At 40.6% G+C, this 25719-nt stretch overlaps 1 long non-coding RNA gene across 1 annotated transcript; it reads right to left on the bottom strand.

Annotated features, from left to right (window-relative positions):
• LOC148162492 (uncharacterized) lies at window positions 1-25475 on the bottom strand. Its single transcript, XR_015766735.1, has 2 exons — window positions 25391-25475; window positions 1-11232 (listed from the first exon to the last, which is right to left on the bottom strand). It is a non-coding gene; the product is annotated as an uncharacterized LOC148162492 (long non-coding RNA).
• Between the last annotated feature and the right edge of the window lie 244 nt (window positions 25476-25719).

Here is a 25719-nt window from a genome sequence, read left to right as displayed (position 1 = left end):
TAGAATCAAATTTATTTTATTTTTAAAGTAATCTCTACGCCCAACGTGGGGCTTTAAGTCATGACCCTGAGATCATGAATCTCGTGTTCTACTGACAGGGCCAGCCAGGTGCCACTGGGTGGACTGAACGCCCTTCACCGCGCGGGCCAGCCCGCCGCCGCGACACATTTTATCTTCCAGCTAACAGCTTAGCAAGGGTAAGAGGCTTTTGTTATTTAAAATAATACACTAGAGGGCGCCAAATACAAAAGCTGTGACTTTGACACTTTTAATAATGCAGTTCCCACAGTGCTACAAGATATATAATCAGTTAATGGATTCAAGCCAAAAGACCATCCCAAAAACAGTATGACACAGTTCAGGATAATTAAGAAGCTGTGTTTTCATTCCCTCAATTATCTATATATAAAAAAACCTCATGCTTTATATTAAGCAATTCATAATGTGTTTCTACTTGATACTGTTTTTCAAAGTACCTTTCAGCTAGTTTAATTTGTTTGCTCTGACTGCCAGGTGAAGGGAAAGAATAAACTTGGAAAGGATAGGTTAACCTACATAAAAATAAATCTTAAAATATACCTCAGTGTAATTTTTTTAAATTTAAAAAAAAATTTTTTTTAAAGATTTTATTTATTTGACAGAGAGAGTGAGTGAGAGAGGGAACACAAGCAGGGGGAGTGGGAGAGGGAGAAGCAGGCCTCCCCGTGGAGCAGGAAGCCTGATGCGGGGCTCTATCCCAGGACCCTGGGATCATGACCCGAGCCGAAGGCAGCCGCTTAACGACTGAGCCACCCAGGCGCCCTTACCTCAATGTAATTTTTAACCTTTTAAATTTAGCAAAGTAAAACATGCATATGTTTTATTTAAAAAATCCATATCCAAGAGCTTAAAATGAAAAGGAACAAGATCCCATCTTCAACCTCAAATTGAAGAGGCATCATCTTTTAGCAGTAACTCCAGATATCTAAATAATGTTTTATTTCTTGACTTATCAAACTGACATTGTCTTTGAAAACTGAGTTAACAGAATATCCATCTTTTATAAAGTTTACATCTCTTATAACCCATCTTCATAAAGTTGATGAAAGAACTTTTCCTTTACACTATTACAAGAACAGTACCTCATCATAGAACCCTTAAAAAGACCTGAAGAGGAAATTAATATTCTGATCCTATCCATACACATATTTTTGCAAAAATAAGATTACATTGTACATGTAATTTCATTACACTACATATTCCTTGTGTTTCCATATTAAATATTCCATTTTGGTTTTTGTTATTGTGTAATTTACATACAAGTTAAATGTTCTAAAGTATAAGGAACTTCCAACACTTCAACTCATGTTGTGATCAGATGATTTCACTACACAGTGGGAACTGTGCTGTTTGAAGGTATTATTCAGTCTGAGTTATGGATGCTTAGTGTTTGAAGGGGCAAAGACTTAGAGGGTAAGAGGGTAAGACTTAGGAGTCCTGCAGGGACAAGAGAAATCAACCAGAAACTTAAGTTAGCAACTCAGCATGGAAAAGAAGGGTTTTAATTATTCCTCAACACCTGAAGACTCAGTGAATCACCGATGAGTCTGCCGCAAGTTTGTGGAGTTCGTCCATTTTTTGTAGAGATGATAATCTTTTATATGTTTCTTTTTTTGTAAATTATTACCAAAATTATCTAGCATCTCTCGTTCTTTTTTAAGACCAATCCCCCTACCCCCCAATCTATACTTAGTTCCAAATGGTAAGGGATCAAGTGTAAGGAAGCATTACGGCCTGCTATCAGGCATCAGCCTAAAATGGACCCGGGAAGAAGCTTCGTCTACGTCTCCATTCATGTGATGCTACAATCATACCCAACCTAGGCTTGTCCACTATCCCTACACAATATTCATCCAGTACAAAGCGCTGCAAAGGGGGGCAAGTCCAGTAAAAGCAAACACTTTTTTTTTAAAAGATTTTATTTATTTATTTGGCAGAGAGATACAGAGAAAGAACAAGTAGGCAGAGGGAGACGCAGGATCCCTGCTGAGCAGGGAGCCCGACGCGGGGCTCGATCCCAGGACCCTGGGATCATGACCCGAGCCGAAGGCACACGCTTAACCAACTGAGCCACCCAGGCGCCCCAAAAGCAAAAACTTTCTTAGGAACTAGAAGCATCAAGGGCTGCCTGGGAAACGGCAAGCAAACTCAGAAGCCGTCAAATAACAGCTCTTTCAGGTACTAGAGGGCCATTCCGTGGGGATGAAGAATCAAAAGTATTTTCCATACCTAACACAACGAACATGGCATGAGGAAATAGGTGCTTAGTAAATCCTCATGGCTTTGCCTTACTTTTACGCCAGATACTGTTCTAAGAGCTTTGCATGCATTACCTCATTTGACCCAACAACGAATGACAGGTACAGAAAGTGTCATTTTTTCAACGTGGGACAAAGCTGATTAAGGAGTTGGGGGGGGTTCTGAATTCAAATACACGTGAGTCCCACCAAAGGGCCACTCTTGCTCTCGCCCTCCCCAGCAAAGTATCAGACATACAGACGGAATAGTCTCTTCCTCTGGGTACACAGGACAATAGGGGCATAGGCCGCTACCAGCATTTCCGGAAGATGGCGGCTGCGCCAGGCTCACGGTCTGAGCGGAGTGCGTCACGGCTGGGTGAAGCCGGAAGTGGCACTAAGCTTTTTTTTTCTTTTTTAGGAGAAGGCGACTGACAAATGGGATAAAAGGGAGAAAGGGAGTCACTTAAAACCCTGAATACCGAAAAAGCTAGAGCCCTGGACCCTGAGTGCCGCAGAAAGCGCTAGGCGGAAGCCGACCTGACAGAAGCAGTCCAGCCCCGCCCCGGCTGTCCGCCGCGCCGGAAGTGCGTTTCTGGCTCTCCTCCGAGATGGCGCCGGCAGGAAAGCAGCAGCGCGTCTCCGCCGGCCCGTCTTTTCCCTCCTGGGTTCTCGCTCTACCAATTGCCGTAGGCACGCTGGGCCTTCGGGATTTCCAGCCCGGGGAGGGTAGAGCCGCCTTCCGCGCCGACCGCGGGGGAACTTGGCCCGCCTGCCCCTCCCCCTCCGGGAGGGCGGCGCCCCTGTGACGCAGGAAGCGGCCCGGGCTACGCCCTTCACCGCGCGGGCCAGCCCGCCGCCGCGACACAAACGCCGGGTCCAGACTCGCTCAGGCTAGCGGCCCAGCCACGAGTTTGCAGCTGCTGGCAGCCACCCACGGGTCGCTCTTCCAGAAGCCGGGCGAATGTCTGGACGGCTTGGTGTTCACGACAGCAAATAACCCCCCCCCCCCCGAAAGCTTAGGTCTCAAGGAAGAGGTTTCTCCCGTGTCATGTGGGTGGTGGGTCCTTAAAAGGGTTCTTCCGTGCGTCCATAGGCACGGTGAGCCAGTTATGTATCGTGTGCAGTGCCAGAGGCTATTGCCACAAAAGGTCAAAACTGGGTTATGGAACCCCTTTCCTCTTGGCGGGTTAGAATGTTGGAAGCGCGGTTTTTTGCTTTTTAAGTGTTTCTTATCGAAGCAAAATTCCTCATTGGCTTCTCACCTCAGCCACTTTTAAGTGTGCTAGTTTCTCGGTTGAGAGAAGGGGTCACTCCAGCCAGAAGCTAGACTAACACGAATTACCCGAACCTGAACAGGGTGCTCAAATACCATTAGCTACAGTCCTCATTAAGTTAGTTTTCTCTCGGAATTTTAATACCCGGCATAGGATGCCTAACTAGATGTCTGTAGATGGGGATCTGTGTGCAGTATGTAATACACATGTAAAACATCCCGAGAAGGGATTCATAAGCTTTAAGGCCCCTGGCACAAAACTAAGAATCTGTGTAGTTGGGGGCAAGGGAAACATCTCTGTTAGTAATATAACAAAAAAACCACTGGCTTAGAGGCAAATACATCATGCTTGCTTCAAATTATTTCTGTGGTTGATCCCCAAGGTTATCCTGGCAACTTGTAGATTTTGCAGAATCAGACGGAAATTATCTACAGAGGTAGACAGCCAGAAAACTTTCAAGGTCATTTATCTTCTGGGATCTTGAAAACAAATGAAGCTTATAGTCTTGGCCAGTTAAGAGTGTTCTGGGAAAAGGTACTTCAAAGAAGGCCTACTCCACAAACCAGGGTGGTCATGTTGCCTTTCCCTAATTTCCTTTCTCTACTGGGAAACAGAGGGTGGTTCTTCAGTGCAATTTGGTTCCACAAAATCACCAGAAAAAGGATTCTAATCAGCCACTGTCTTAATCCATACATGGGGGGTGTTTAAAGCTTTATTCTTTAATGTACAAAGAACCTGGTTTTTGTTCCTGGATTACCCTTGACTATTTCTGTTATGGTTGGGTTCACAAGATAACTAACATAACTTGTTGAAAACTTTTTTTAAGCCTATCAACAAATGGTCATTTGGATTGCAGTATCCGTTTATGTTGAGCCTACTATGTACGTAACTTCCTTCAATTTAACATTGTCTTGTTAATCCTTATATTTTAACTCATTTCGCTCAGCCAACCCCTTTGATAGTGGTATTGTTCTCTCACCTCCTACAATTAAGTATCTTTATGTCAAGTTACTTTTAACGACTAGTTTTCCTGTTCAACAGGAATACAGGAGAGGGACTATCCATCAAATCTTTGATATGATGCAGTTCTGTGTGCAGCTCAATAGCTAGCATTTTCTCCCCCTCCTTTCCCTGTAGCATTGCACTGTAAATTAAAAACTACCCCCCAATCCATGACTGCTTCAATACACTACTCTTTGCAACTGTTTATGCAGTGCCCTTTTTTTGGCATTCCTAAAAGCTTGTTAAAATACTCATCTGTGTTTCATAACATCCCATTAATATTATGGTATTGTTCCTCATTAACATAACTTTCAAAGAGAAGTCTCTTCACTGCAGTTTCAAGATCTCAAAAAAGGGAGCATTTCTTTTGATTATAGTTGTCTTTTCAAAATGTAGAAATGATCTGATTTTTGACTTTGGTAGGTTTGTCAAGACTCTGAACTCTAAACAGGCACCAGGTAACTGATGCAGGATGACCCAGGATCCACGTTTCTTTTTTTTTTTTTAAGATTTTGTCAGAGACAGATCCTGGTGCGCACAAGCAGGGGGGAGCAGCAGGCAGAGGGAGAAGCAGGCTCTCCATGGAGCAAGGAGCCTAAGGTGGGACTCGATTCCAGGACACTGGGATCATGACCTGAGCCGAAGGCACACGCTTAACCAACTGCTTAATCGTCCCCCGTCCCCCACCTGGGGACGCCTGAGTGGCTCAGTCGGTTAAGCGTCTGTCTTTGGCTCAGGTCATGATTCCAGGGTCCTGGGATGGAGCCCAACATCTGAATCCCTGCTCAGCGGGAAGGCTGCATTTCCCTCTGCCTGCCACTCCCCCTGCTTGTGCTCTGTCAAAACAAAATCTTAAAAAACAAAAAAAACTACTGGCCTAGAGGCAAATACATTGCGCTTGTTTCGAATTATTTCTGTGGTTGATCCCAAGGTTATCCTGGTAACATGCAGATGTTGCAGAATCAGATGGAAATTATCTACAGAGGTAGACAGCCAGAAAACTGAATAATCTGTGCAAAAATGCAAATGTTTTAAAATTCTTTAAGTTCTATATTGTAAAGGAACACAGCCAAATGAAATGTGCTACATGGAAACTGTGGCCTTTCTGTAGAAAAAACCTGTTTCACAAAGACTTTATTTAAGATGTTCAGGCTCAGATAAAATGTATTCCAAGTTCTCCTCCACCTATTTATGATTAAAATTTACAATTATTTACTACCTATGTTAATGCTAAGGGCCCAGGTTGAGGGAAAGGGCTGCTGTTAGCAAACTGAGCCTTTGCAGGCCCAGGACTTGAATCAAAATGTAAAAAACCCTAGTTGTACTACAGTCACACCCTGCCAAATACCTGGCAAAATTCACTGGCTTAACCCAATGAGACATTCCCCAAAGATGTCAGACAGACACTGTGTCTCCTCTATAGTGGTGTCCCTCTGTGACATGCAACTACAGGGTTCTTGAGTGAGACTTTGAATTAAGGATAAGTGCTACAGAGCAGCACATAAAATCTGACTGTATTTGCTACATCCTAAGCAAGAATATACTTGCTAAGGTTGTATAGTGCCCACAACTGCTAAACTGTTCTGCGTAAGACAGACTTAAAGGAGTAAACTTTTAGAAAGAACAGGCAGCTGAAAGTGAGAAACAGAACTGTACAGTGCACTTTAAAATTTAAGAGGGTAGTGCTCATGTGTTTCACAATTTAAAAAAAAAGAAACTGCATGGGATTTTGTGAGCAAAATAGGGTATTTTGCAGTTTAAACTCCCAGTCTATCTTGTGAAATCATGAATAAAATAAACATTACTTATTTATGCCTCACAAAGTAAATTCTTTTTGGGGAAAGTGATTAAGGAAAACACAGCCCTGTTTTGAATTTTGGCATGAGTCAAAGCATGGACGACCAAATTTAAGTCCAACACAGGATAAGTGCTTTATAAAATGCTTACACCTCACTGAAGAGTCCATCATCTTAAAAGAAAATCTTGACAATGTTTATTATGTCCGATTAACCTTACTAGTAGTCTCTCGAGTAATAAAAAAGCATTTATAGTAATTTGTGATTCCACTGCAGTAAAATTTTAGTAGTGCCATCTTTTGAACGTTAAGTTTTTCCAGCGAGGAGGCAAATCTCCCATTTATTAATATCACTTATCCCATCAGTTTATTCTTTTTTAATACTGAGCATGATACAGGCCTTGGTTCACACTTAACCTAGCAGTTTCCATTTCTCTTCAGAGAATGCTGCTACATAACCAACTAAACACTAAGTAGGCAGGAGTGAGATTAAGTAAAACTACTAGAGGAGTATGCACTAAATCAAAGTTAATACATTTATATTTGCTTGCTGTGGTGATATAACTTTACTTTTTCTTCCTGTGTGTCTCTAATGTAATAGGGTATTAAAGCCCTATCCTAATAGTTTAAATATACTACAACAATTTTTACATACTATAAATTCATTTTAATGGTGGCATATTACTCCATCTACTGTCTGTGACATGATACATATAATTATTTGCCTATTCATTAGCCAGTTCTTAACAATATTTGTTATTCTGACCTCCTGGCTAAGCTGGCTTCCCTCTTTTCTATGTACTGAATGATCCCTTGATGAATAGCAGGCTCTCTGGTAAACTAGTTGCCACTTCAGCACTATTTGTTTTTAGAAGTCTTAGAAAGTATTTCCTTTAACTGCTCTAGTCCAGGAATCTACCTTTGGGGGGGGCGGGTATAACGCCACCCAGGAAGTATTCTGGGCTTTTCAGGTCACAGTATCAGTTACATGGGGCCCCCCTGAACCCTTCAGCAACTTCTTAAAGGAACTTTAACTCCCAGGCTGTGCTTCCTATAGTTTGTCCATTTCTTTCCTAGTCCTTATTGGGAGAAAAAGGGTAAATCTCAGGTGTGTGCACGTATGATCACGGTAACTTAAAAAGTTCTGGCTAGGTATTTAATTCAATTTGGTCTTCACCATAATACTTTTTGGCATCTCACCTCTCACTGTGTGCTTTTGTCTGGCCAATTAATATAGCAAGTATTAAAATATATGCCTGCTACACCCTGGGGGAAGAGAAACTCAATGATTAAAGAAAGAAATCACTGAAAGTGGACGCCTAGGTGGCTCAGTAGGTTAAGTATCTGCCTTTGGCTCAGGTCATGGTCCCAGAGTCCTGGGATCGAGCCCCTCATCAGGCTCCTTGCTCAGCGGCGAGCCTGCTTCTCCCTCTGCCTGCCACTCCCCTGGCTTGTGCTCACTCTGACAAATAAGTAAATAGAATCTTTAAAAAAAAAATAGTGAAAGTAAGATTTAAGTTTATTGAAACAATGCTACAATCATATACTTATATGTATAATTTCAGTTAGATGTTTCTATCTCACATAGCTCCTAAAACTTGCCACTGTAATTCTAATAGCTAACATAAAGAAAACTAGAGTTATTTTATGAAAATATTCTCATAGATTTGAAAATAACACTAGTAAAAAAAAACAAAAACAAAACCCTAATAAGGTTAAGTTTCTCAAATAGTTTGTTGTTTACTTATGGAGTGAGCTACATGTCCTAATAACCTATGTTGTTTGCCACTTACCTACACTTACCTACCCAATTCCTCATTTTACTCATGTTTTTGTGGAACAGAATTAATTTAGAGTATTGTATTCAGTTCTATAGGCCCAAAAGAAAAAAGTGCTGTCCAAAGATGCAATGAACTGCCCCAAAATCACTGTGGCTATTTGACCAGAAGTCAGTCACTTTTTAGGCAAACTAATGCTTGCATAAAGAGGGAGAGGAGTTAGTTAACACTGGATATCTTAGAGGATTTTAGGTTTATCCTAAATTTTATGTCTCCACTAATACTTGTTAAGCTTATGCTGAAGGGAGCAAGACCACTGTGACAGCCCACAGATACACCTGGTCTTTTAAGATATACAGTGTTTGAGGGGTGCCTGGCTGGCTCAGTCAGTGGAGTGTGCAGCTCTGGATCTTGGGGTTGTGAGTTCAAGCCCCATATTGGGTGCAGAGATTACTTAAAAATAAAGTCTTAAAAAAATACCGTGTTTGAGAGGAATTTTAGTAGGGTATTTTCTTATTCATGTATTTGGCACTTGTGTAAACTCTGGCTTTAGGAATAGTGATACCTTAAGATGACTCTCTAGGAGCAACAGAAACCATCAAATGATAAACAAAAAAGAATGAAGGCCAACTTCTCTTTGACAACCATAACTCCATTCTTACTGCCCTTGTGTACTTATATAGCACATTATTTTTAACTGCAGCCACTCAAATTACTCCTCGCTGCCTCTGAATAGGAAGAATGATTAACACAATGGAATGGTGGAAGGACTAAATTCCACACCTTATTTATCCTTTCAGCCATGACTTTATTAGGCAGGGTGAGCTAAAATCCACTCCTTAAAAAAGTATCTTTCTTTTTACACAATTCCTTATCTTACTCATTTACTCTTAAGTGCAGTTGTGTTATATTTGCCTTTCACGTTAAAAACCCATAGCTAATGATGTGGACTACTTTGGTTTCCAATTTGGAGAACCCCAACGCTTTAACTTGAAAAAAATACCCAAGTGCCCCAAACTAGTAAGTGACTTCTGCTCTGAAGTCAGTGCTCTTTCAGACAGTGCTCTGAATGTCAAATAAATTCAATGAAGCGAGGGTATGAGAGAGTAACTGTAACTCTCAGAGTACCCAAATACCTCATCACCTAAAGAGCTAAAAGGCAGACTGATTTCCAAGCTAACAATACTTGGCTTTTATCTACTAGAGAAAAAAAGTTCAGTCCATCAGAATATTCTGAATTTCTTTGAAAACAATTTATGCTGCTATTCTGATGAAGTTACTAAGAAGAAATTTAAGAAATGGTTCATGACAACAGTACTTCCAAGCTTCTTAGGTAGGAGAGGTCTAATATTACAGCAACACCTCCCAAAAAAGAACTGAAAAAAAATTCTTTGTACTATAGGCTTGTATAGACCTTTGATTTTTTATTTTATTTTATTTTTTAAAGATTTTATTTATTTGACAGAGACAGAGAGGGAGCACAAGCAGGGGGAGTGGGAGAGGGAGAAGCAGGCTTCCCGCTGAGCAAGGAGCCCAGCGAGGGGCTCAATCCGAGGACCAGGACCCAGGAATCATGACCTGAGCCAAAGGCAGACGCTTGACAACTGAGCCACCCAGGCGCCCCTGTATAGACCTTTTAGTGAAACACTTCATTTCACATATCTAAGTGTTTATTAAATAGACATCTTGGGGCACTTGGGTGGCTCAGTCAGTTAAGCGTCTGCCTTCAGCTCAGGTCATGATCTCAGGATCCTGGGATTGAGCCCCACATTGGGCTCCCTGCTCAGCCGAGAGCCTACTTCTCCCTCTGCCTCTCCCCCTCGTTTGTGCACTTGCTCTCTCGCTCACGCTCTCCCCCAAATAAATCTTGTAAAAAAAAAAAAAAAAAAAGACACCTGCATGAAAAGTACCTGAGGTTTGTCAAAAATGCATTCCTGGGTCACACTAAGTAGTTTAGCATATGGTTCTTCAGGAATTGCTACATCCTAAGAAAATTATGAGTGATGACACCTAACATCCTGTTCTGGGGAAGTTTGGGTGTGGAGCCCAGGAACGTATAGTTTAATAAGCTTCCCAGGTAATTACAGTGATCCAACTGGCTTGGGAACCACCAACTTGCAACATTTTAACATTCCCATAGCAGGGAAACTAATTTTAAAAAGTGAATTTTGGGGAGCCTGCGTGGCTCAGTCGTTCTGTGTCTGCCTTCGGCTCAGGTCACAGTCCCAGGATCCTGGGATCGAGCCCCACATTGGGCTCCCTGCTCAGAAGGAAGTCTGCTTTTCCCTCTCCCACTCCCCCGCTTGTGTTCCCTCTTCTTGCTGTGTCTTTCTCTCTCTCAAATAAAATCTTTAAAAAAAATTAAAAATAAAAATAAAAAGTGGATTTTTTGGGGGGACGCCTGGGTGGCTCAGTTGGTTAAGTGTCTGCCTTCAGCTCAGGTTATGATCCCAGGATCCTGGGATCAAGTCCTGATCGGGCTCCTTGCTCAGCAGGGAACCTGTGTCTCCCTCTGCCTGCTGCTCTCTCTTGGACAAAAAATAAAATCTTAAAAAAAATTTTTTTTTTTAAATAAATAAGATAGGGCGCCTGAGTGGCTCAGTTGGTTAAGCAACTGCCTTCAGCTCAGGTCATGATCCTGGAGTCCCGGGATCAAGTCCCACATCGGGCTCCCTGCTCAGCGGGGAGTCTGCTTCTCCCTCCGACCCTCCCCTCTCTCATGCTCTATCTCATTCTCACTCTCAAATAAATAAATAAAATCTTTAAAAATAAATAAATAAATAAATAAAGATGCCAGAATCTAGCCCTGAACTTTCATCCTGTTAATAGGGGGTTGTTGAACTGTTAAGTTAGCTATGAGAAAGTTATCTTCTGTAATTAAGTTAAAGTACCTTTATAGTTATCTTTTTCTACACACTGGGAAGGTAGGTTAAATGTGAAAAATAAGAATTTATAACCAAACACTAGAGGATGGAGGGGAATTTCCAATTTGTCCAATACAACACTGTTTTGAGAGGCTTTTACTTGCCTGTAGTGGATAGTAGCATCAGGACATTTGACCTAGGACTGTTCATCTTTCAAGGTAGTTGCACCTGTTATTGCACCTAAGAGGAATAGATGTCCAATTATTATTTTTTTTTAAGAGTAAGAATGGCTTTGCCCTTTAGCACAAATCATTAGCAATTTTAGGTCTAACTTTTAACTACAAAAATTCATCTCTAATCTTTCCTTCTCTTCACAATCGAAGTTTAGGAGCTATTTTGCAGATTTATATTTATACCAAAGAGGAAGAGACCTAATTAAGCCAAACATTTACGTGAGCATTTACTATGTCCTAGGTATTAATGCAAGCACTATGTATTTATCTCAGGGAGACAAAGTGAAACACTGTCTTTCTGGGGCTCGCATTCTAACAGGGTGAGGAGATTCTAAATACTTAAAACTACAGTTAAGTGCAGTAATAGAGCTGGATAAAAGGTACATGGAATTATAAAGAACAAGGGACTGTTTGGAAAAACACCAGAGAAAGCTTCATAGAGGAAAAACACTTGAACTGAAGGATGCATTCACAAGAGGGAGAGAGGGAGGAAGTACTTCATGAAGACATGATCACATAAAAAGAAGGTCTGAGAGAACAAAGTAGGTTTGGGGAAATGAGAGCAGTAGAAATATGGGTGTGGAAGCAAAAGAAGGTGCAACTGAATCTTTGGAAAACAGGCAGAGCTAGATCACAGGGCCTTGTTCGCCATCCTAAGGAACAAGGACTCTTCCATACTGGTTTTAGTTTGTATCCCATTTTTTAGTTAATGTACAAGCATTTTCCGATATCATTACAAACTAAAATAACTTCGGGAAAAAAACTTTCTGGTAATACATGCCTATTGCAGAAAATCCATCTGTAAGCCTACAATCCAAAAAGACCCAGTGAAACCATTCTACTACTTTACTTTCTTTCCCATCTTTTTTTAAATAAAGTATTTATTTTTTAAGATTTATTTATTTGAGAGAGAGAATGATAGAGAGAGCATGAGAGGGAGGAGGGTCCGAGGGAGAAGCAGACTCCCTGCTGAGCAGGGAGCCTGATGCGGGACTCGATCCCGGGACTCCAGGATCATGACCTGAGCCGAAGGCAGTTGCTTAACCAACTGAGCCACCCAGGTGTCCCTCTTTTTTTTTTTAAGTTTATTTATTTTTAAGAGGGGGAGGGGCAGAGGCAGAGGCAGAGGCAGATTCTTAAGCAGGCTCCACACCCAGAGCAGAGCCCAACCTGGGGCTTGATCTCACTATCCTGAGATTATGACCCGAGCCAAAATCAGAGTTGGAGCCTTAATCGACTGAGCTACCCACCCAGGTGTCCCTCTTCACCCATTTCTATAACACTTATGCAAAAGTCCCACAAAATTTTAACTCTATTTTTGTTACCATTTCTTTGTAGTAATACTTTGAAATGATTCTTTGAAAATAATTTTAATGGTTGTTATTCATGGATCTACCCTAATTAGACTGTTGGAAATATATATATTATATATAAATACACATTTGTTTACTTCTAAGACTAAAACAGGAGTTGAGATACATGAATGATTCCCAAATAGCAGCCCAAAATGAATTCTGGACAATTTTTCATTATTCCACAGCAAAATGAGAAGAACAATGTGACAAGTTTTTCAAAATGACAATTTAATCTTTAAAATCACATACAAAAGTCAGTGAGTCACCTGGGTGGCTCAGCTGGTTAAGCATCTGACTTCAGCTCAGGTAGTGGTCTTAGGGCCTGATCCCAGGACTCCACATAGAAGGGAGGAGTCTGCTTGTCCCTCTGTGCCCTGCCCCCCAACCCTGTTCATGCTCACTCATACTCGCTCTCAAAATCTTTTAAAAAACAAAACCTGTATGTCCTTGTTTGCTGTTAGTAACTATTTTAGAACCAAATGTTGCATACACTGTCACTATTTGAAGAACTAAAACTGGCAACTATGTTTATTATACATATTATCATTTGATTCATTCAAGAAATCCCAAAGTCTGGAAACCAATGGATTTGAATTAACTCTCAAACCTACCAACTCTTTAGTTTGTCTCTCATATATACCAAATCTGATACACTGTATCAAAAAAAAACCCACACAAGAGTTTCCTAATTGCTTTGTTGATTCATATCCTAGAGGTCTAGATGAACACTCATTTGATTTGTCCTAAACCCTTGAAGTTACCCTGTTCTCAAACAACAGTTCTGTATTGTTTGAACAGGAACGTGAGCCTTTCCTATCTTAACTATTCTATGCCATCAAGGCTCCTGTGAGACACAAGACCTAGACTCTCAGTCAGGTCCCTGATTTAGAAGGAACAAATCTAACCTGCTTGTTGGGAAGCTAGCTAGTCACCGACAGCTACTAATACACAAGGGAGTTACCCACACACCTTGACAAAGACTGTTTATTATGATTAACAATTACCCTGTTCTTTTAAAAAAATTTTTGTCAGAGAGAGAAAGCACAAGCAGGGGCAGCGGCAGGCAGAGCAGAAGAAGCAGACTCCCTATTGAGCAGGGAGACTGATGGGGGACTCGATCCCAGGACCCTGGGATCATGACATGAGCCGAAGGCAGATACTTAACCGACTGAGCCACCCAGGCGTCCCAATAATTATCCTGTTCTTATAAGCACCTTTTCCCCAAGTAGCTCAAAGCCTTCTGGTACACAATGCCTCCTTGATGCACAGTAACAGCAGAATGAGCAAGAAAGTAAGGTCTGCCAGTGAGACTGAGTGAGTATAAAGAGCATGAATAATCAGACTCTAAATACTGAAAATACTTTCAAATTCATAGCTTTTTCAAAATTTTTAAGTTCAAATATAATTAACATACAGGGTTATGTAAATTTCAGGTGTACAAAAAGCCATAGCTTTTAAGTCCACATGGCCTGTGATGTCAAACCTCTTCCTACTCCTCTCTCAAAGAGAGCCAATACCCTACACTTACCTTCATATGAACATTATAATAGAGCCCAAAGTTTAAAAAAAAAAAAGTTCACTGGTTTGGCTGTAATTATTGAGTTCTAAAATACCAGATCTTATGACAGTTACAAAGATATACTTTTCACTGAGAATTCTCTCTCCAGGGTATTAAATGAAAACTTCATGCATAAAGCTTAACTGTCTTCTCCCCATCTCAAGCATTGCCCCATGACTTGATTTTTGTAATCTGGTTCCTTCATTTTACTTTGCTAATTCATATTTAGAATATTTTAATTTTCACACAAATTACAGTTATTTCATAAAAATGCATGGCATGGAAAAACCATTCCAGTTTATTTACCAATGTAAAATTAATTCCAGGGAACATAGGACTTGTTTTAGAAATGGAAAATATAACCTAGGTATTTAATTTTTGGGGAATGCACGATAGCAAGGGTTGGGGGGGCAGTTTATGCATAGAAAGCCAAGCATCTACTTCTCTTCCATAAATAACTGATTTTACCAAGTACCTGTATGGACAACTTAACAATGAGTTTGAAGAGTTTAACCTTAAACTACACACTTTGATCTATGCCTCCAATTAAACTACTCTCAGAGTTAATCCTTGAACATAATTTTCCCATTTGGCTGATAGAAAAAAGGCAGAGATACACAGAAACAATTGTATGTCATAGCTATTAAGGTCTTATGAGCATTTGATTTTTACAACATAAACCTCACTCTAGTACTTTCAGTGTTTTGTTTTTAGTTTCTGAGAAAGCTATTTGGACCTAAAGCTATCAACTAAGACGTAATCTACATGAATGCAACTTAAGAGGTCAGTTTATTTTGTAGCTTAATACAAGAGAAGTTTGAGTCTTGGTTTCCCTCTCAATTTATGCTAACTTCTGGTCATCTTTACAGAGGCTGAGCACTTTTATAATACCAAACTTTGATGGGTCAGCGATAAATAAAACTAATTCTTGCCTCCAGAGGCAAGGATAACAAATTTATTTTTTTTTAATTTCATTTTTAAGTAAACTCTACACTCAATGTGGGGCCCAAACTTACAGCCTCAAGATCAAGGGGGCGTATGTTCCACTCCACTGACTGAGCAGGGATAACAAATTTAGGACTCTGATACACATGTATTTACAGAAGAGTATACACTGTTACATTAACTACAGAAATGGTATAGTTGTTGATCAAGAGAGAAGTCTGTAGAGTACAGGAGTAGAAAAAAAATGGAAAAGGGCAGTAAAAATAGGAACCAAAAATTAGCTACTTACTTTATGTTAATGATCACCCAGGAGAGATCAAGACACAGGATATAAAAAGTATTGAAAATAAAAATGAATTGAAGCACCTGGGTGGCTCAGTCGGTTAAGTGTATTTCTCCTACGGTCATGATCCTGAGATAGAGCACGGTGTCAGGCACCGTACTCAGCAGGGAGTCTGTTTGTCCCTGTGTCCCTCCCCCCAACTCATACACTCTTCCTCTCAATCTTTTAAAAAATGGACTTAACATAAACATTAAATAAAGAATTCATATAGAAATGAAAGGATCAAATGTGAAACACCTAGGTAAATAAAGTACTGAAATCTAAGTATCTTGATGGATATTAATTTCCTCATTTGTAAAGAGGGCTAAATCAAAAATCCATCTCTTCTATCACTAGAAACTAATTGCTGGGGCACCTGGATGGCTCACTCAGTTAAGTGTCAGACTTTTTTTTTTTTAAGATTTTATTTATTTATTTGACAGAGAGAGACACAGTGAGAGAGGGAACACAAGTAGGGGGAGTGGGAGAAGGAGAAGCAGGCTTCCTATGGAGCAGGGAGCCCAATGAGGGGCTCGATCCCAGGACCCTGGGATTATGACCTGAGCCGAAGGCAGACGCTTAACGACTGAGCCACCCAGGCGCCGCTAAGCATCAGACTCTTAATTTCGGCTCAAGTCATGATCTCAGGGTCCTGAGACAGAGCCCTGCGTCAGGCTCCGAACTAGGCATGGAGCCTGCTTAAGGTTCTCTCTCTCCCTCTGCCCCTCTGCCCACTCACACCCGCCCAAAAACAAAAAACAACTAACTGCTGTAAAATACACCATAAAAGAAAATATAATGCAAGTTCAGCTGACATACATTAAGTATATTCATTCCTAGTTAGCTCTGACCTTTAATTATACGTCAACATTTAAAAAAATAGGAAGAGAGGGGTGCCTGGGTGGCTTAGTCGTTAAGCATCTGCCTTCGGCTCAGGTCACGGTCCCAGGGTCCTGGGATCGAGCCCCACATCCGGCTCCCTGCTCAGCAGGAAGTCTGCTTCTCCCTCTCCCATTCCCCCTGCTTGCGTTCCCTCTCTCTGTCTCTGTCAAATAAATAAATCTTTAAAAAAATTTTTTTTTTTAAATAATAGGAATAGGTATCTGATATAGCTGCATTCCACCCCCCCAGCGTTTTGAGCACACAATATAAATATACACACAAACCAGACACTTGATATAAAAGCACTGTAAGTCAAACTTTGTTTTCAAAATGTTTAACTGTTGGAGCCCAGAACCTTCAGAAAAAAAGGTACTGGCTGTAAGAATATTTAGCTCACCCAGGGAACCATATTTGGTGACATCTCACATGAAACAAGGGCTTAGGCGTATCTTTAAAAAAAATAAAAATAATCTTAGAAACTTTAGTTTCACACAGGTGTTATATTTGGGACAGACCTTTTGTGAAGTAGAAAAACTATCCTGTCAAGTACCAGTAAGGCTTGATAAAACCATGCATGGAAGATGGGCATTTCTAAACTTTATTAAAAGTTTACTATAGCTCACGGTTGGGTCAAAATGTATAATATGGAGGTGGTGCCTGGGTGGCTCAGTCTATTGAGTGCCCAAGTCTTCGTTTCAGCTGAGGTCATGAGATTGAGCCCAGTGTCAGGCTCCCCATTCAGTGGGGAGTCTGCTTGTCCCTCTCCCTGACCTCCACTGCTGCTCCAACGTGCGTGTGTGTTCTAAAATAAATAAATTAAAAAAAAAATTGTCTCACCCCCTCTCCCCCACCCCCCTCTTAAGGGAAAAAAAAAGGTGTAATATAGAAATTTGCCCAGGCAGGAAATATTAATTCTAAAAAAACCTTGTCATGTACAGAATTAATACATTATGTATTTATATAAAGAAAAATGCCAATGATGACAGTGTTTTTCCTTCTCAATGTCCTAACTTAAGTGGGTACTATTATACAATAAATTGTTTCTGCTTTCTAATGGGTGTACTCCCAGATCTATAAATGGATAAATTCTTCTGAAATATACACTGTAAAATGGTGAGAACATGAAAGTCACCTGGGAATTACGAGAACTGTTTATGACTATTTTCAAGTCACAATCACAACTTTCTTACAGCAGCTTTATATGGCTAGATAACGTACCGTTTAACAATAACCTCGGTCATACAAGGGTAGCATTTATCTGTTACAACAATGACTGTAAGGATTTCTGCTGATGGCCAAATGTGTATGTTGTCCTAAAGCCATAAAAAATGCACTTGGCATGGGCATAATGAATTTAAGATGTACAAACATGAACAAAAATACTAACCTGAAATTTGAAGCATCCTAATAAATTCTTTTGAGTCTAGAATTTTAATAAGGAAAGCAGGTGTCAACATGTATTTCCTGATGCAGGAGCAAAATTACCAGTTCTAGCTTTTGTTATACAGGTAGACACAGGTTGCCTGTGCTACATGGATTCTCAGCATAAAAGTTAAAAAGCCAGAAATCTCTTAAATCCATGTTTATTATTAGTGGCTATCAATTATCATCTAATGCTGTCAGGCACTAAGCTACACATTTGCCGATAATTGAACAATTTACAGATAAGGAAACAGATGAAGCAAGTCAATCAAGAACATGTAGGCTGTAGAGGCGCCTAGCTTGCTTGGCAGAGCATGCGACTCTTGATCTTGGGGTTGTGAGTTCGAGCCCCATGTTGGGTGTGGAGACTATTTAAATATCTTAAAAAAAAAAACCTAAACAACAAAAAACACGTAGATTGTAACAGGTGAGCATAAACAGGGAAAGTCATCAGACTTGCTCATACTTGCTTTCTCATTCCCGCTTTTTACATCCAACTAGGAAGAAAAAAAATACTTTTAAACCAAATACTTTTTCTAACCCTAATCCCACCTAAAGTGAGATAAGGAAGATTAGGAATGAAACTGATAAACCTAGTTATATGACAGACTTTTTACTAATGGTCTAGTTTTCAATTTGGACTTAGTTGGCAAGAGCTGAGTCCCAGGCCCTATTCTGAGACTTTATGCCAGTCATTTCCCTCTTTGAGATGACTTCACATACACGTTATGACCAATGCCTGGCTCCCATTGTCTTTCTGATAAACTTTAATGTTTTTAGATAAAGAGGGAACCTATTCCTCCAGTTTATTCTTATCCCTAGTATTCAGATTTTTCATGAACGAAGGCTATGGTAAGGTAAGCCACTCCTTCCTGAAGAAAACTAATTTTTTAAGTTTAAGTAATCTCCACCCAATGCAGGGCTCAAACTCAACAACCCCAAGATCAAGAGTCACATGCTTTCCAACTGAGCCAGCAGACACCCCAAAAACTTTAGATATGCAAGAAATGGCATTTCCCCCCCCATTCTGTAGCTAAAACCTGAAAAGGCAGCAAAAATAAGTCATTATTCTCAAGTTCACATGATAACAATAGTATGGTAGTATACGCAACCTCTTCTCTGTCCTAAACACAACTTGTCTGACCACATCTGTGCAAGATATTCTGTGGCTACTCTCTTTATTCCCATGCTCTCACTTTATGGCAAGTTAAAAGGCAAATGGGAGTAAAAAAAGATAAGACGATGCTCAACACTGCTCAGCATCAGGGAAATCCAAATCAAAACCTCAATGAGATACCACTTCACACCAGTCAGAATGGCTAAAATTAACAAGCCAGGAAACGACAGATGTTGGCAGGGATGTGGAGAAAGGGGAACCCTCCTACACTGTTGGTGGGAATGCAAGCTGGTGCAGCCACTCTGGAGAACGGTATGGAGGTTCCTCAAAAAGTTGAAACTAGAGCTACCCTACGACCCAGCAATTGCACTACTGGGTATTTACCCCAAAGATACAAAGTAGGGATCCGAAGGGGTACGTGCAGCTCGATGTTTATAGCAGCAATGCCCACAATAGCCAAACTATGGAAAGAGCCAAGATGTCCATTGACAGATGAATGAATAAAGAAGATGTGGTATACATACACAATGGAATATTATGCAGCCATCAAAAGGGATGAGATCTTGCCATTTTCAACGACGTGGATGGAACTGGAGGGTATTATGCTGGGCGAAATAAGTCAATCAGAGAAAGACATGTATCATATGATCTCACTGATATGAGGAATTCTTAATCTCAGGAAACAAACAGGGTTGCTGGAGTGGTGGGGGGTGGGAGGGATGGGGTGGCTGGGTGACAGACATTGGATAGGGTATGTGCTATGGTGAGCACTGTGAATTGTGTCAGACTGTTGAATTGCAGTTCTGTACCTCTGAAATAATACAATGTTAAAAAAAAAAAAAGCAGGAAGGGAAAAATGAAGGGGGGGGAATCGGAGGGGAAGACAAACCATGACAGACAATGGACTCTGAGAAACAAACTGAGGGTTCTAGAGGGGTGGGGGGATGGGTTAGCCTGGTGATGGGTATTAAAGAGGGCACATACTGAATGGAGCACTGGGTGTTATACACAAACAATGAATGGTGGAACACTACATCAAAAACTAATGATGTAATGTATGGTGATTAACATAATAAAATTAAAAAAACCACATAATTTTCCTTAAACTATACTTTCAAATGTAAAAAAAAAAAGGGTAAGATGATACATCAAATGGATGATTGAAGAATCCTTTAAAAATTAAATGAATCCTTTTGGGGAGTGAGGGGATTCACTAGCAGTTGAAGATTTTGAGTGCTGGGTGGGGGGATGGGTTAGCCTGGTGATGGGTATTAAAGAGGGCACGTTCTGCGTGGAGCACTGGGTGTTATGCACAAACAATGAATCATGGAACACTACATCAAAAACTAATGATGTAATGTATGGTGATTAACATAACAATAAAAAATTTTAAAAAAAGCTCGAGTGCTTAAATTATGACTTTCCAACAACTTCTTTACTCTCGCTAAACTAGTATAAGTGACCCAGTACAACTTACCTTACTAATTTAAAACAAAAGCTTGTTATTCCTAAATCCTTAATTCCATCTGTTATATCCTCACTTACTAAGAAGTGATCTTTCCTTTCTTGGAGGTTAACCGTTAGCAACAAACCAACCTATACAAAAAGAAATGGAAGTGGCATTAAAACTGAGCTGAATTTGGGCGCCTGGGTGGCTCAGTCGTTAAGCGTCTGCCTTTGGCTCACGTCACGGTCCCGGGGTCCTGGGATCAAGTCCCACATCGGGCTCCCTGCTCCACGGGAAGCCTGCTTCTCCCTCTCCCACTCCCCCTGCTTGTGTTCCTGCTCTCGCTGTCTCTATCAAATAAATAAATAAAATCTTAAAAAAAAAAAAAACTGAGCTAAATTTAAAAACACAGAAATAAAGGTTGGGAGAAACTAGCAAGTAAACATTTAAACAGACATAAATGCTTCAGAAGTTCTAATTACCAAGTAGTTTATCTTGCCAAACTAACTGGAAATGTAGGGGCTGGGAATTATGTTTTGTGCGTCTTAAATACAGTAGGAATGCCAATTATTTTATTCAAATTAGAGCTGGAGTTCCAATCTGTCCCAGGAACAAAGCAATCAAAGGGGAAAACCAGATTATAGTTTTAAATTTGTGACACAAATATCAATATACTTTGGGAGGGACACTCTTATTTAAAAATACTTTTGAAGATAAGGAATATTAAAGTGACATAATCTTAGAATAAATTTCTATATAACTTAACTCGATTTAAATTTTAGTTGTATGAAATATCATTTACTCTAGGTCGATGACCAGTTTATTAGGAAGAGTACTGTTTAAGAGACAGTTGTTCAGTGAAGGTATATTCTGTACCTCAAAAAGACAAGGCTGACCATACTGCTGTTTCGTGGTGTACTTACAACAAAGGAACAAAACCCCCCCCAATCCAATTTTCTTTTATAGTACAAATACAAGATAAACTCTGCATACTTCAGTGCTTATGGCAAACAGAGGCACCGAATGGAAAAGGCCATAACATACTTTTAAGAAAAGAAAACATAGGACAAGCAGAGTTGGGAAACTAGATACATTCAGAAATTTTATTCTGTAAATTACCACTCACTATGAGCAAAGAAAGGACCTCCAATAAATTTCCCAGCTCTTCTTCATTGGCTCCATTTTTACATTTGATATTAAAGTTTACAGTTCACAATGAATATTAAAAAGCCCATTTTCTACATCTACTGTTAAATCATTCCAGAGAACAGTACAGTGGGCTCTGTAAGCTTTTGCTAGCTTCCTATTTGCTTCATTCAGGTGGAAGAATACTATTAGTTTCTCTATTTTCCAAACCAAACTCTGTACTTAAAGATGTTTCAAACTTGAACAGTTAACAGGAAGACTGTAGGCCTGATTTTTTTTTTTTAAGATTTTATTTATTTGAGAGACCCCAGCCAAAGGCAGACGCTTAACAGACTGAGCCACCCAGCCGCTCCCTTCCTTTTCTAAAGACTGATTGAGAGAGAAAGAGAGCGAGCGCGTGAATGCGATCTTCTACAGGGGGAGGGGCAGCTCGATCCCAGGACCCTGAGATCATGACCTGAGCTGAACCCAAGAAGCCATACTACTCAATGACGCTCAACCGACTAAGCCACCCAGGCACCACTAGGCCTGATCTTTTTGAATAGCAGAAGGCAGTTAACTTTCAAAAATGTTTTTTGAATACTCAGGAATAAACCTATCTTTTTCTTAAGAAAACCAATCAAGTTGATTCAAGGTATCCACAACCTTGGAAAATTTTTTTGAGGACTCTTTGCAAATATGAATTTCAGGTTTAGTGTTAACATAAATAATACCTTGCCCAGGAAGAACGAGATACCATTAAATTCATTTTTCAGGAAGTTAAACTGATCAGGTGGTATGTTTAACCATAACATTTTAAGGTATATTTAATGGTTTAAGTTCAATTCTCAGACATAAATCTTTCCATTGTACACTTAGACGACACTAAAGTCAGGTGGGGCAGAGGAAAATTCCATATAAAAACAAAATCCAGTGAAGTCCCTTATAATTCCGAATATTTTCTTACTTTGAACTTGAGCTCAAAAGATAGACAATCACCATTCAAAAATAGCCCAAAAGCTTTAACAGGGTCACCAATGTTTATAAAGCTCAAAACTGACCCTTGGAATTCTGAGATTCATTTAACATGCAATTTTAATCAGCCCTATGATTGGAATGCCAATCTCATGATACATAAAACACGTGTAGGTACCTCTGGTACCAGAGGCTGGCACATGGACACTTATAAATTACAGAAAGAAAAACGACAAAAACTAAACTCAAGGGCACAAAAAATTGGGTCCTCTAGTATCAAAGCAAGCAGTACTAAGTACTTTGATAAGCCCCAAACACATCAAGGAATTACAAACCCAAATAATCATTGGTGTTTATATACTGAAGTTTGTAGGTTAAAATGTCCTCTAGATTTGAGAAATACGATGTTGAAAAATAAGGCCAGTTTTTCCCTTCCCATTTTTCTGGAGGCCTAAGTATCCCATCAGCAGTCCCTCGTCTCCTCTCTTATAGAAGTCAGAGGGGAGGAAACCTGGCCTGTGAGCCTCCTAATGTACACTTCATTTCCTCATCAAACCCTGGTGGGTCAAGTGTGTTTTTGAAAAAGTGTGAAGGCTATGTTTTACAGTTTGCACTGCAGTTTATTGGCAGAGTGTTATCCACCTAAACACACACACACACACACAAAACTTGTACACCTGAATGCCAACCAAGCACTGGGCTGGGTCATTATGTAAAGAATGCATCCTACGACTTGGGAGCAAGAATTTGGAAGTTTCAGGAGGCAAAGTCGCAAGTTACCCAGGAGTGGGAAGAAGTACTTCGGGTGGTGTGGACAAAGACACAAACGTATGAAACAGCTCTACCTATGTATTTTATCCATTAGGGGATGTCTGCCACCTGAAGCCGACTGTAAAACTTCCAATTATACAAGAGATGATGATTTGAATAAAAAATATAGGAAGGTTGGGGGTGGTGTGGTTTACTCAAATAATGAAAGAGCATGAGAAGCAAAAATTTTTTGAGGGAATGGGTGAACAAAGTTCTCTGGAATCTAGTACCAAGCTCAGTATTTTTTACGGAAGTTTAGGAAGCCTGTGGGCCCCCTTGTATACCTTAACACTGCATTAACAAATGAGATAAAAACTGAGGCTTTACTGAAGTCATAGGCACAAATGAAATTGCCCAGAGAGAACATATAAAACAAGAAGGTAGTCAAAGAAATAATTCCAAATATTTAAAACGCCACAGGAACGTGGCAAAAGAAAAACTAGAGCCCAAGATTTGGCAATTAGGAATAATGTAGACATGCTGACCAAAAAAACAAAAACAAGGATGTTTCTGTTAGCTTGAAAAATGGCCTCTCTTCTTTATTAAGGCAGAATAAAGCTACGAAGACTATGAAAATTACCTTAAAAACGTGACTTCATATTTGCTCCCTTTTTCCTGAGCCAAAATAGAAGTTGCTATGACAGTTAAGGGAGACACAACTTACACGTGACAAATCCTCGAGGTTATTCAAGATGCCCATTTTCTAATCACAATGCACGAACACAAAAAAAACTCTGAACTCTAAAATCTTTGTACTACTTAATATTTACACTCTAGTTACAGGCTTTTCAGTTCATATTGTTACTTCGCTGAAAAAGCCACAAAAACTAGCAAGGGTTTAAGTATAAACGATAAAAAATCTTGTTTTCAAACTAAGTCTACAACTAACACTAAAGGAAATAACATAACCTTGACCAGAGTTAAACCCATCTTTTCGGGTCCAGCAAACGTTTCCTCCTGGCACGAGGTGTGTTCTGTCAAAAAGCAAGCCAGGTTTCCGTGCAAACGTCTTTGTTGTGTGTAACTCCCGGCTCTCACCACTACCCAAGGCGAGGAGCCTTTTGAATTTTCACTAGTTTAGTTAACGGCTACTATGCTTGTTTGTCTAAGTGGGAATAATCAAAAACAAAACTAGTATTTATTACAGAATCTACCAATATAGACTACTTAAAAACTTTCCAACTAAAGACCGTCACTAACAAGGTTTCGAAAATTAAAAGTCAGTCCATACTTCTACAGAAGTGATTTAAAGAGGTAGGCTTCATAATGGTGCAGGAATCTTAATGAATAACATTTACCGAAAGTGATTTCATCTTTTATTTTTAAAAACCATAGTTAAGAGGGCGACAGAAAGACAAAAGTATTGAAAACACCCTTACTTCATATAAATTACAGCACTAGCAGCTTTTATTCTTATTACTAATCACGCCTAAATTTAAAAAGAAAACCACATCCACTAAGTCTACACATTCCCGTAGAATATACAGATAGGGAAGATATGAGAAGTACAGAAAACCTGAAAAGGGTCCTCAAAATTCAGATGGTAACTTTTAAGTGTTCCTGGGTGTTATTTACACCTTTTACACCTGCTTCCAAATTTAAGAAATATTTTTCTACTGGAATCTGAGAAACTTTACGTTTTCCCAGAAAATAACGGACACTTCTCGACGTTGTGGCCTAGCTAGTCTCTCCTTTTTACTCCGTCCAGTGGCCCTGAGGGACTCACAGTTGATTACGACTCTCACAGTAGGAAACTGCCACCTTACGTAAGCACTTTGCAAGGAGAAAGGTTAGATAAGAAAATAGGGCACCGAACCTTCTCCTCCACCAACAGCCGTCACACCCCACGAGTGTCCCTCCAGGGGCTTTCCCCCGGGAGCCGCAGCTGTTAAGCTATATGGGGGAGGGGAAGCGCTCTCAAACAGTCATCTCTTCCTCTTCAGGCCGCCAACGCCGACCGCACCACAGTCTCCTCCGCCCAAGCCCTTTCCCCTCCCCCGCCCCAGCCTGGGTCGGAGCCAAACCCCACAGGAATGCAGCCCGGTCACATGCGCTGCGGCGGCGGTGGACGTGCCTCTCCCCCCGCGCCCCAAGGAGACCCAGCGCCATCTTGCCCTGACGCAGTTACAAAAGTCATGGGAGGAATCGTGTCTCCTCGTCCGCGCCAGCGCCCCAAAGTTTCGCAGAGGCCGAGCCGGGGCCCTCACCTCGGGCAGGGACAGGAGAAAATACTCAGGGAAGAGCCTTGAGATTCTCTTCGCCACTGCTTGGGTTCCATATCAGCCGCGGCAGCAACGATCACCATCGTCACTTCTCCCTCTCTGCCTTTCCAACAGCCTCCCCCGACGGCTCTGGCCCCTCCCGCTGCTGCAGCATGAGGTCATCGCTGGCCAATCACGACGCGCCCGACAGAACACATCAGGCACTGATTGGCTGCACGGACCGCCTCTGCCTCTCCCCACTCGGCTTACCAAGCGTTCCGGGTCTCTGTACAGCGAGAAGACGGAAACCGCCATTTCGGGGGAAAGAACCCGAA

This window comes from Eumetopias jubatus, unplaced genomic scaffold, assembly GCF_037043125.1.
Source record: "Eumetopias jubatus isolate StellerSeaLion01/CBP00866 unplaced genomic scaffold, mEumJub1_p1.0 scaffold_14, whole genome shotgun sequence".
Lineage (NCBI taxonomy): Eukaryota > Metazoa > Chordata > Mammalia > Carnivora > Otariidae > Eumetopias > Eumetopias jubatus.
This window is presented reverse-complemented; position numbering and strand designations above follow the sequence as displayed.